The following is a 12208-nucleotide window of genomic DNA, read 5'->3' on the forward strand; positions in this document are numbered from 1 at the left end:
GGTTTTTTAAAAAAAGCCAAGATAACTTTGCTTGTGCCCATGCATTCTATGTTCACAAGGACATATCCTTCAAGATACTTACCGTATTTTTCGCTCTGTAAGACGCACCAGACCACAAGACGCACCTAGTTTTTGGAGGAGGAAAACAAGAAAAAAAATATTCTGAATCTCAGAAGCCAGAACAGCAAGAGGGATCGCTGCGCAGTGAAAGCAGTAATCCCTCTTTCTGTTCTGGCTTCTGGGATAGCTGTTCAGCCTACATTCACTCCATAAGACGCACACACATTTCCCCTTACTTTTTAGGAGGGAAAAAGTGAGTCTTATAGAGCAAAAAATACGGTAAATAGATGTGGGGAAAACACTGTTTAACATGCTCGCAATATTCTTATTTCTTCTATCACATCACATGTTCTGAGGTTTGGGTCTGGCAGTGAAAACTGACCCAATTAAATCCTATAAACCACATGTTCAAAGGTATTCTTTTTAAAAACTTATTAGTTCATATGTTCTGGGACATGAATACTGGTGCTGAAAACGCTAGGTTCCCACTAGAACTGAGTGTTTAAATTCGTTTACTACCCTACACTCCTGCAGCTTTGTATTAAAATTAATTAATAAAGCTGATGCAAAGCAATCATAGACCTTGTTCACACTACACAGTAAGCTAAACTACGGCTTAGTCAGTGAGATTGTGTGGGCTTTTAGTTCTTCTCTGGTCCTTTTTACTGCATTGCACTAAGCCATAGTTCCTTCTTGGTTATGGCTTGTGGTTAGTACTGAGAGAGGTTAGCCAGGGGTCCTGGTTTAGACTGAACAACATGCTAAGCCAAACCTTGGCTTAATTTAGCATGGCATGGCAGTAAATAGGACTGAGGAGTAGAAAAGTGGCTACAAACTCTTCTCTGGGAGCCTGCACATTTGTGTGGTCTCACTAAACCATAGTTTGGCTTACTGTGTTGTGTGAACTGACTTACAGAATTTTATGTTAGCGCAATATTGGAGGAGGAAACTGATGGCCAGTAAGTTGTTCAGTCTAATCTCCTGTCAGTAGGGAAGAGAGAGAAGGAATTAATCACTTGGGAAGAATAGGATCACATAGTTCTAAGAGGCACAAGTGAGTCAAGGCACATAATGCAGAACATTTCAAACCTTTTATTATTATTTATTGTAACCTGTTAATTGTTTTTATAAAAGTAAATTAAAGTGACTTATAGTAAATAAAGACACACACGCATTAAAATCAGCATAAAACAATACAAAGAAAAATCCAAAAGGCAACCCAATTTGTAAAAGACAAAATTCAGACAGCTCATGCACTGAATGAGACCACAGGTAATTAAAAGCCAAAGGCCTGCAAAAAAGAAATGTTTTTGCACGGCAAAATATGTAGTGATGGCGCCAGGTAAGCCTCCTGGGATGAACATCCCACAAGTGAGGAGCCACCACTGAAAAAACTGTTCTTGGGTTGCTACTTTCCAGATCCTCCTGTAGAGGAGGCGCATGGAGAAGTGCCTCAGATGACAATTGCAGGGTCTGGGTCAATTCATGTGGTGAGCGGCAGTCCTTGAGGTATTGGGGTCCTGAGCCACCTAAGGCTTTATAGGTATAAAGCAATGCTTTGAATTGGGCCTGGAAACTATTAGCCAATGCAGTTGGAACATGTGCTACAGATTTTCTTGTTGATTTTGAAAACTGAGGACATACATTAAAATTGGTAAATGAAACTACAGTGGTACCTCGGGTTTCGTACTTAATTCGTTCCGGAGGTCCATTCTTAACCTGAAACTGTTCTTAGCCTGAAGCACCACTTTAACTAATGGGGCCTCCTGCTGCTGCCGCTGTGCTGCCGGAGCACGATTTCTGTTCTCATCCTGAAGCAAAGTTCTTAACCTGAAGCACTATTTCTGGGTTAGCGGAGTCTGTAACCTGAAGCGTATGTAACCTGAGGTACTACGGTAGTGTAGAGTGGCACTAAATACCATACTTTTCCATGTATAAGATGAGGCGCGCGCCCCCCAATTTTTAAAGTTTGAAAATGTGGGTTGTCTTATACATGGAATATAGCAATTAAATATATAAATACATATGGTACTTGCCACTGTACATGCTCTGACAGTTGCAGCTCCTCACAGTGACGATCTGTGGGGCATCCGTAGTCTGCTTGCCTCCTCCCACTCAGCCCGCCCTCCAGCTGGGAGGGGGGCTGAAGGCGGTCCATTTGTGCTGCGCGGTGTCCACGCGATTGGCGCTGCCGCTCCAGTTGGCTGTGGCGATCAAAGTAATATCACCCCTCTGCGCCTTTCCCATCATAGAAACCTCGCGCCTTTCACCCCTCCTGAGTAACGGCACCTCCCCCAAAAAACTCAACAACTCTGGGGCTCCTCCCCCCAAAAAAGCTCAGCAATTGTCTGGCTCTGCCTGCGAGGGAACAGCTGATAGGCGGCTTGTTTGAGGCGCGTGGCTGTCAGTGTTGGTCCGGCGCGTGAACAATTTTCGTCAACAATTCAGGTCAATCTCCCCCCATTTCTTAATTTGGAGTCCCCCAAAATTGGCATCCAATACACGGAAAAATACAATAACTACAGATGAGCAGATCTGTTCCATAGCCAAATGACCTTTAGGAATTGAGTATTTAATTTCTATACCGCTTAACATATTAAAACCTAGCTAGTTGATTGGGGTATAAATAATAAAATAATAATAATTATTATTAAAAATATAAGCTGTGTATAGAAATCTGAAGCAACAGCAGACAATTTAAACAAAATGTTACACAAATACAGTTACATGTAACAGTGTTTCATTAATACAAATTTAAACACACACACATAAATATCCTACTTTTCTCCATTTTTAAAAAAATTAGAGTTAAAACCCACACATATAACATGGAGTTGACTTTCTCTCCTTCTCCTCAAAGTAATAGGAACCTTGGAAGAACCCTACTAGATGCCCTTTTGGTTCACTACAACATTTCAATCTCACAGTGACTAGCCTGGACACTAAGTTCTGTTACTCATGGTCCCCAACAACTTGTATTCAGAGGCATATTGCTCCAGTACTATATAGCCATTGATAGCTCTGTGAATAACTCCATGAATTTGTCCTTGCATGTGAGAGAGGGAGAATGGACGTTAATCAGAAGCAGAAAAGTCATATGTTTTGAGGGAGGAGCCATTAATACCGAAAAGTGTTTCTACTTGATGTTGCCATTAGCAATTAAATGCAATGTTGGGATTGCTTATGAGGTGTGGAGGGGAAGGCAGTGGTCACTGGCCTGAGGCACTAAAGTGAGGAGCTTTTGAGGAAAGGAGGAACGACTTCTGCTTTAGGGAAGGAAGAGGTAACAGCCTCCCTAGGAAAATCCCCAAGCTACATGTGCAGCAAGCCAGGCCCCCTGGCTATTTTGGTTAAGTGAAATGGAGCAGCAAGGAAGGAACCCGAGCTCAGAAATAAAACATTCAGGAGGATAAGCCCCTGTTCCTAGCTCCATTTGAGAAAATCAGAATGTTTTAGCAATATTTTCTAGCAGAGCTCAACTTGAAAAACATGTTAACAGTGTAAGCTCAGATGTAGGATAAATATAGAGAATCTTTTTGAGAAGTTGACTTGAGATTTCCCCCCTTCTCAAATTCCAAGTGAATATTATTATGGAATAAGCAGACTGCATTCACTAGTTGCATTCACCAAATTAAAGCAAGGATCGTAATCTTGCATCTTATGCTACTTTTAAGTACGTACTAGTTGTGGGTATCTGGACTTAATTACATGTACATATTAGCTGTAGGGATCTGGTTTTATAGTGATGTTCGATTGCAGCCCTTGGGTACAAGAGGAGTTGCCCAACTCCACAGTAGGGAACTTGGAAGGAATGGAAAAACATCCCTTTGTATCGCCGTATCAGAAAAGGCAGCCAAATTCCTCTGTGCTGAGGGCCACATCGTAAATATATCATGAATCAAAAGGCGGCTGCAGCTAATTTGCATATCTTATTTGCAGATAATTAATGTGATTTGCATAACTGATTTCATGTGCGTGCCAAACTACAATTAGTAGACAACATACATTTTATTTTTCTACACGTAGATGTCCTTGAGCCAGTCCTTGAGATTAGAATAGAATAGAATAGAATAGAATAGATTCTTTATTGTCATTACACAAGTGCAACATTGCACAAGTGCAACGAAATTGGATGCCATCCCTTAAAAACAACAAAAGCAAAACAACAACAACAACCAAACAAACCACATTCCAGCCACACCCACACCAACACCCATCAAACTCCCAGGTCACACTATCGAGTTACAGCATTCAAAAAGGCCACAGCTCTTGGATAGAAACTGTTTTTCAGTCTATTTGTCCTTGACTTGATGTTTCTATATCTCCTGCCAGAAGGCAGTAGTGCAAACAGACTGTGTCCCGGGTGAGATGAATCCTGCAGGATGTTGTTTGCTTTCCTAAGACAACGGGAACCGTACAGTTCTTCCAAAGATGGGAGAGGATGACCAATAATCCTTTGGGCTGTGGTTATGACCTTCTGGAGCACCTTCCTCTCCCTAGCTGTACAACTGGAGAACCAAGCACAAATACAGTATGTAAGAATGCTCTCTATGGAGCCTCGGTAGAAGGACACCAGCAGTCTCTCACTCAGATTGTTCTTCTTCAAAAGTCTGAGGAAATAAATTCTCTGCTGGGCCTTCTTCACCAGAGCAGTGGTATTTGCGCTCCAAGTCATGCCCTGATTGATAGTTACTCCCAAAAACCTGAATTCCGCCACCCTCTCCACCCGTTCCCCGTTGATATACAAGGGCTGAATGTCCGCCTTTTTTTCCCCTGTAATCCACCACCAATTCCTTGGTCTTAGCCGTATTAAGAGCCAGATTGTTCTCTCCACACCAAACACAGAGCCGCTCCACCTCGTCCCGATAGGCGGACTCATCCCCTCCTGAAATGAGCCCTACCACCGTAGTGTCATCAGCAAACTTGATGATTTTGTTGCTGGAATAGATGGCTGTACAGTCATACGTATAGAGAGCATAGAGCAGGGGACTCAACACACAACCCTGTGGTGAGCCGGTGTTAAGGCTAAGGGCTGTGGACATATGTGACCCTACTCTAACCCTCTGAGAACGTTCTGACAAAAAATCCAAAACCCAGAGACAGGTGGAGTTGGAGAGTCCAATCGCCTCTAGCTTGGACACCAGTCTATGGGGGAGGATAGTGTTAAAAGCAGAGCTAAAATCCACAAACAGCAGCCTCACATAACTCCCCGGCTGCTCCAGATGGGACAGAGCAGCATGGAGAGTGGTGGTGATAGCGTCTTCTGTGGATCTATTTGCACATAGAGATTACCTTGTTATATGGTTTGGAAAATCAGCTGAGTTGAAAAAAGGTAAAAAATATTATCCCCTTATGTTACTTGCCTCCAACACTATTTGTAATTCTGTTTTTTTATTATTATTCCTGCGTTCATGAGGGCTAGAAAGCTCAGCCTAGACTCAGCACTTGGTTGCATACCATTGCACTTTCTTTGGTTTTAAGTGGGATTTAAGCTAATGCACATTTACAAGTTTTATGCTACTGAATTCAGGGATTTTACTTCGATTAGTTTTAAAGACTCTAGATTGAATTTTATTTTATATTTTTTTAGGTTTTGGATACAGACTAGAGACACATATGTTTTGTACTTAGGCAGAAATCCTATCTATACTTACAGTACCTCATTGAGCTCAGTACCTTAGCTGAGATTCCTGCATTTCAGGGTGTTGGGCTAGATGATTCTTGGGTCCCTTCCAACTCTATGATCTCTGCTCTAGTCTATGAGTAGAATATATTGAATTGTACTGAGTGTCTACTGTGCTTAAAAAGTTTGGGAATGGTGGAAGAGTTGGTGTGAAAATAGCTAATAGAAAAATTCCATTTTTAATATAAAAAAAATGTGGAGAGGGAAAGCCTCAGTGAAATCTAGATACGTGTAGCAGATATTTTACATACACACAGCTTTAGATCATGGCCTACACCAGGAATCTAATGTAAAATGAAACTTGTGTCAATGTGCAACCGTGCATGTGCTGTTCAACACTGAGATAAATCATTCTACCTGAGGGGAAAAGGTGATAGGCATATATCAATGAGAACCACTTGCAGAGCATCATTAACTACCATATTTTTCGCTCTATAGGACGCACCGGACCATAGGAGGGGGAGAACAGGAATCCCCCCCCACCCGTTCTCCCCCTCTAAAACAAGGTGCGTTCTGTTCGTTCAAGGTGCGTTCACCCAAAGCCTCCGGAGCCCAGCGGGAATTCCCGCTGGGCTCCGGAGGCTTTGGGTTCCTTTCGACCTGCTCTTTGGGGCTGGCGGGGGGAAGCGCTGCTTTCCCCCACTGCCAGCCCCAAAGACTAGGTCAGGCGGCGCCTTCCCACTGCCCCCCGAGCTTGTGGGGCTGGCGGTGGGGGGAAGTGCTGCTTTCCCCCACCGCCAGCCCCAAAGACACCCTGCTGCCCTGCGGAGGCTTTGCGCAGCCGTCCGCAAGCTAGAACAGGGAGACGGAGCGCTGTGCAGCACTCCATCTCCCTGTTCTGGCTTTGGGCTTAGCCGCGCAGCCTGCACACACATTTCCCCTTAATTTTTGGAGGGGAAAAAGTGTGTCCTATAGAGCGAAAAATATGGTACTTCAGCTGCTTCCACTGCAGAATCATAGAATTGTAGAGTTGGAAGGAACCACGAGAATAATCTAGTCCAACCCCTGAAGAGAGAAGCCAGTCTTTAAACCATACTTTTCTCTTCAGCAGTGGAATACTATTGCAGAAAAAATAATAATGAAGCCCTAGCACTGTGAATAATTCTTCACTGTGTATTTGATTTAAATCTCTATGTGACCAAAAATGTGCTTTAACGTATGTTAAATAGCTTGCATATATGTGTGGCATAATATTTTAATATCACTGGTATAATGATAGTTGGCTACTTGGTATTTTGCATCTTCCCCGCCCAGACAAAAAACCCCCCTACAGGCTCTATCTGTTTAGAAAGGAGACCATACTTCCAGAAGTGTGCATTTCATAGCTTTGACACCTCTGAATGACATAAAATCATTGTTTTGTTTGCTTGCTTTTGGCTTGTGAACCGAACAATGTTTATTTCTTGAAATGTACCTGACAGGAAAGGGCAGAACATGAAATGCATGTAGGAGAAATGGTTGAATCTCGAGATTAAATAAAAAAACACTCCCCTTAAAAGTTTTGAGAACTGAAAAGATACTCTCTCTTAATACCAGTTACTTCCATTGAAGTGAATGGTGCTACACCACTTGGTATTATTATTACTTGCATTTATAACCTTCCTTCCAAGCAGCTCAAGACAGCGTGTATTGTTCTTCCCCTGTCCTTTTTATCCTCACAACAACCCTGTGGGGTAGATCAAGGTGAGAGAGACTGCAGTAAGCTCAAGATGACCCAGTCATATCTGGTCCAGCAATTTTGGGGGTGGGGATTAATAGTGCCATGGCTCCAATGCTTCTGTATTCCGTGAGGTGCCTATCAAGCCTGACAAGCATTATACTTATGTGAACGAAATGAAACTTTGTTTTTCTTTTTACAAAAAGGCAGACATTGTTGCCACTGATTTTCTGCTATTGTTTACTCTCATCATCTGTCTCTCTCCACTGGCTGTGGTGATGGGGGCTGTTTTTCTGAGTCCCCACCTCCACCCCACAACAATGCCATGGAAAAATGAGAAAAATGATGAAGTCGTTGTAGGCCTAATGCTTGAAAATGCAGCTGCCTGGGACGTGGTTTGAAAACTGCTCAGGGGCTCCGCTAGTCTCTATTTGCTGTAATTTCCTTCAATAAATATTTGTTTCCCACTGGCTGTCTACCACAAGTAGAAACAGGATGTTTTAATTTGTGCAACTCAAGGGCTAAGAAAATATTAGGAAAATTGAGTGTGTGGACTTTATTTCATGTACTCATCTTATTACTGTATTTTGAGATCAGAACAACATTTTCCCCAGGTTACAGTGACTGGGTTGGATACTTGCTCTGACATCAGATCTGGGGGACCGTCATATCCTTTCCAAGCTTTTTTGGTGTCTTGGGCTGCTGACCAGGGTGTCACTTATATTTGTACAAAAGGTCAATTGAGAAGCTAAGCTTGTGTCTTGTAGCCTGCAGTGGTACAGGAAGAAACAGATGCACAGTAGGGACACCTTTCAATTTTTTTAGTACAGGAAAGAAAATATAAAAATTATCACTGCAGCTAACGATTTGGTCCAAATAATCATATCCTTCTTCAAAATGCACTGATGGTATTTTTCTGACTAAACAACCTTTCAGTGGAGTTATTAACTTGGTTCTGAACAAGTGGTCATCACCATGGCAAGGGACAGTAGGAAGGACAGGACAGATCTCTGCCATTGCTCTTCTTGCTACCAACCTCACAGGGGGGGGGGGGGGAGCTCACTGTGAAGATCCAAGCATTGAAGGCCTATGGTCAGCTGTGGAAGTGTCAATGAGCATCAGTTGGCTAGAGCTTTGAGAGCAGCTCACGTAGCCCTACAGCACTTTGCTCCTCTTCTCCAACTCAGCAATGTCCTAATCTGCATGGAATCAACCACAGTGAAATTCAACATCAACAGACAAGGAAACGCCCAATCTTGGGAGCTTCAGGCAGAAGCATCCCTCCTTCTTAGCTGGGCAAAACACAACATCCAGTCAATCACAGCTGAGCACATCTTTGGTCTCCTGAACATGCAAGCCGACTGGCTGAGCCACAGGAAATTGGACCAAGTGCATACATCCGTTTTTCAACAGCTGCTGTCAAAGTTGGGCCAATGCCAAGTGGACCTCTTTGCCTCAGACTGGAATCATCAGCTCCAGTCATCATTGGAGGCATGGGATGCCCTGCTCTCCACATGGCAACCAGGTCTTCTCTACTCCTTCTCTCCCCATCATTCTGAGGGTCCTCCAGAAAATCAGAGAAGAGAAAGCAAGAGTTCTCCTCATTACACCATTCTGGCTTCAGCACCCTTGGTTCCCTCAAATACTCCACCTAGCATTCTCCCCTCCGTGACACTTTACAGAACAGAGCTCCTCTTTCAGAGCCTGATTCTTCATCCAGCTCTCAAGTGGTTCCAGCTGACTGTTAAGAGTTTGAACAGCAATGCCTAACCAAGCTGGACTTACCTGCAGACGTCATTGATACGCTTCTACACTCCAGGAGGCCCTCCACCCCCTGCTTATATCAATCCACCTAGATACCATTTTGACTCTTGTGTGTGTCCACAAGCCACTCCTACAAAAAACCAGAAGATTCCACCATCCTTTCCTCCATCCTGTCATGACCTTCTGCTGCCCGCCTCTCTTCCCATCTGCTTTTGAAAACGATTCCTTAGAGGGGCAACTCTAAAGTGCCCCCTGACCAGCCACATATTCCCATTCTAGGACCTCCACAAGGTGTTTTAGAGAAGCTTCCCTTCAAACCACCGAGGAAGGTCTCCCTCAAACTGCCATCCTTCAAGCTTGCCTCATTAGCGGCCATCACTTCAGCTTGCAGATTTTCAGAATTGCACTCCGAGAGCACTCTTGAACCTTTCACAAAGAGAGGGTTGTCATCTGTACCGACCCAGCCTTCCTTCCTAAAGTCGCTGCTATCTTCCACTTGCAGCAAGAACTTGAGAGAGGAGAAAAGAGTTGGCATTCCCTGGACATTTGCAGAACCTTAAAAGTCTACATTGCTCAAACCAAAGAGCTCAGGTGGACCGAATCCCTCTTCATGTCCTCCCACCCCCATTTAGGCACCATTGTTTGCTGGATTGTGCCCAGTGTGACTTTTTTGTTGTAACGTAAGATACTTTCATCAGTGACACTAAACCTATTCATCAGGATAATGGTATTGGGGGTTATTGCGGTTTTTTATTATGTATTTTGTGATTTATATTCTGATTTTATCCTGTGAACCACCCTGAGACCTGTGTGTATAGGGCAGTATATAAATTCAATAAATAATGTAAAATAAATATACTTAGCATGATTTTGAAAAATGTTTTTAGAAGAGGGAGTTATACTCTCTTTAGTCTTCCATAAGCTATTTAATAACCATTTGTAGTATACATCAAGAGATGACCTCTTGGTTGTGACATTGCTAAATTGCCACCTGTGTTTAACTTTGTAGTGCTTTTTTGAGTAATAGAGACTTTTTTTAAAAAAAAAGCCACTTACCTTGTGCATATCTAGAATAAAATTCCGGAAATGTATTTGAATGACTAGTCTTGTTATGTCAGTGTTGAATCCACCCCTGCCCCCAAACAGGCTGTGTAGATAGGTGGGTTTCTTTCCTTTTTGACATCTGAGCTTCTCAAAATGCTTCCAGATGTAGCTGATTGGGCCTCTGAATCAGAGCTGCTCACTGTTTCACACAGTAGCTCTAAATTCAAGGAAGAGGAAGCACCTCTGTTTCTTTGAGTCCTTCCCTCTTGCAGTACCTGGTTTTGTCTTACTATTGCTATTGAGAATGGTACATAGATACAGTTATAGCACAAGATGGGCAGAAAGCTGCTAGGTGTTTCTTCTAATGGGATTTATTAAAAGTGATACCTAAGAAGGTCTGGGTCTGGTCACTCTCTGGATAGGAGACCACCCGAGTGCTTCCTGCGTACTGACTTGAATTACATCATTTAACAAAGATAGGCTACAAAATAAATGAGTGGTACCTGCAACAAAATGTTGCAGCGTGGCCCGCTTAGGTTCAGGATTTTCTGTTTCCCTCTCCACCAAGTTTTCTGAGTCCCCCACCATCCACAACAGTGATCCAGTCTTTTGTAACAATGAGGCATATTCAATGCCCATTAAGCTTTTTTGGGGGTGGGTGGGTGTGTCCCCCTTTGGGTTGTTTCCCAAAGATTCTTTGTACTTATACAAATATATGAGCTCCCCCAAGCCTGGTGATGCCTCCCTCTTATGCAGAGATGGTGTTGTTTTCACTGCATAAAGAATGACTCTCTGAACATTGAGATCACTATTAGTATGTGTATTATATGATAAATAAGTGTTCTCTGACCCCGTGGGCCCAAAGGAAGAGAACACAACCATTGAACTGATACTAAATAGTAAGCAGTCTGTAACACATTTATCCCCAGTGCTTTTTAAATTTCCTGTAATTTTCCCGGTGTAAGAATGAGGTTTGGAAACAAATACAATTCTGCTTGTCCCAAGTTATGCTGAGACATTCAAGTCACTTTGAGGGTTCATTTTGAGAACCCATTCTCCAGTGTAAGCACAGTAATTGTGGAGCCTTAATTTTGGTTGCATGCAAATACCGTATTTTTTGCTCTATAAGACTCACTTTTTCCCTCCTAAAAGGTAAGGGGAAATGTGTGTGCGTCTTATGGAGCGAATGCAGGCTGCACAGCTATGCCAGAAGCCAGAACAGCAAGAGGGACTGCTGCTTTCACTGCGCAGTGATCCCTCTTGCTGTTCTGGCTTCTGAGATTCAGAATTTTTTTTTTCTTGTTTTCCTTCTCCCAAAACTAGGTGCGTCTTGTGGTCTGGTGCGTCTTATAGAGCGAAAAATACGGGTATGTTAAAAAAACCCTGAAGTCTCTTTTTAAGAGTGCTGCTTAGTGTTTTAGGTTGGGCTAATGCCTCCAGACTGTTCTAGTTCTCTGCATGGTTTGCACTGTGCAGCATTAAAAAAAATGACACCCCCTTCCAAAGAATTTATAACCTAACAAATGGATTAAAATCAGTAGTTAGGGGCCTTTCGGGGGCTAGCCTTGGTTTCATATGGTTTGTTCTCTTGTTCTGATGCTCTAGCTTTGACCTGCAACCCACAGGTTGAGAATATGTGGATTAGATAGGCGGCATTGCATTATTGGAATCCCCCAACTTCCCCAAGTGAAACCTGGACATGGGTTCCTCAGTGGTTAGATCAGTAAAACTTGCAAGACCCCCTGAAAGTTATTGGTTCTCTCACCACTGATCTTTTCCTGCAGTGTGCAGCTACAGAAGGGTGTTGGATGTGTTCTGTGTTGCAATACTAGTTATTACAATTGAAAATACATAGGGTTATATCTGAGTTCTGCAAAGAAATTGATGGACCTAAGTTGGTAATGTACACTGAGCCGAACTAAGATTGGGTGCAACACATGGGATAATAGCCTTTGTGCCTGTAAGTCTGTAGTATCTGGGCAAACGGCCTCTAGGGGTGC

At 43.0% G+C, this 12208-nt stretch overlaps 1 protein-coding gene across 9 annotated transcripts in view; it reads left to right on the forward strand.

Moving 5' to 3' along the window:
• Window positions 1-12208, forward strand: part of NEK7 (NIMA related kinase 7) — an 83342-nt gene that overhangs the window by 8562 nt on the left and 62572 nt on the right. For 5 of the 9 annotated variants that reach the window (XM_028732556.2, XM_077928362.1, XM_077928364.1 and 2 more), the window contains exons 2-3: window positions 4087-4106; window positions 5345-5392. The exons of the other annotated variants lie outside the window; for them this stretch is intronic. The gene's annotated coding sequence lies outside the window, so the exon portion shown is untranslated. The remainder of the gene's footprint in view (window positions 1-4086; window positions 4107-5344; window positions 5393-12208) is intronic. 9 annotated transcript variants of the gene reach the window in all.

Source organism: Podarcis muralis, chromosome 5, assembly GCF_964188315.1.
Source record: "Podarcis muralis chromosome 5, rPodMur119.hap1.1, whole genome shotgun sequence".
Classification (NCBI taxonomy): domain Eukaryota; kingdom Metazoa; phylum Chordata; class Lepidosauria; order Squamata; family Lacertidae; genus Podarcis; species Podarcis muralis.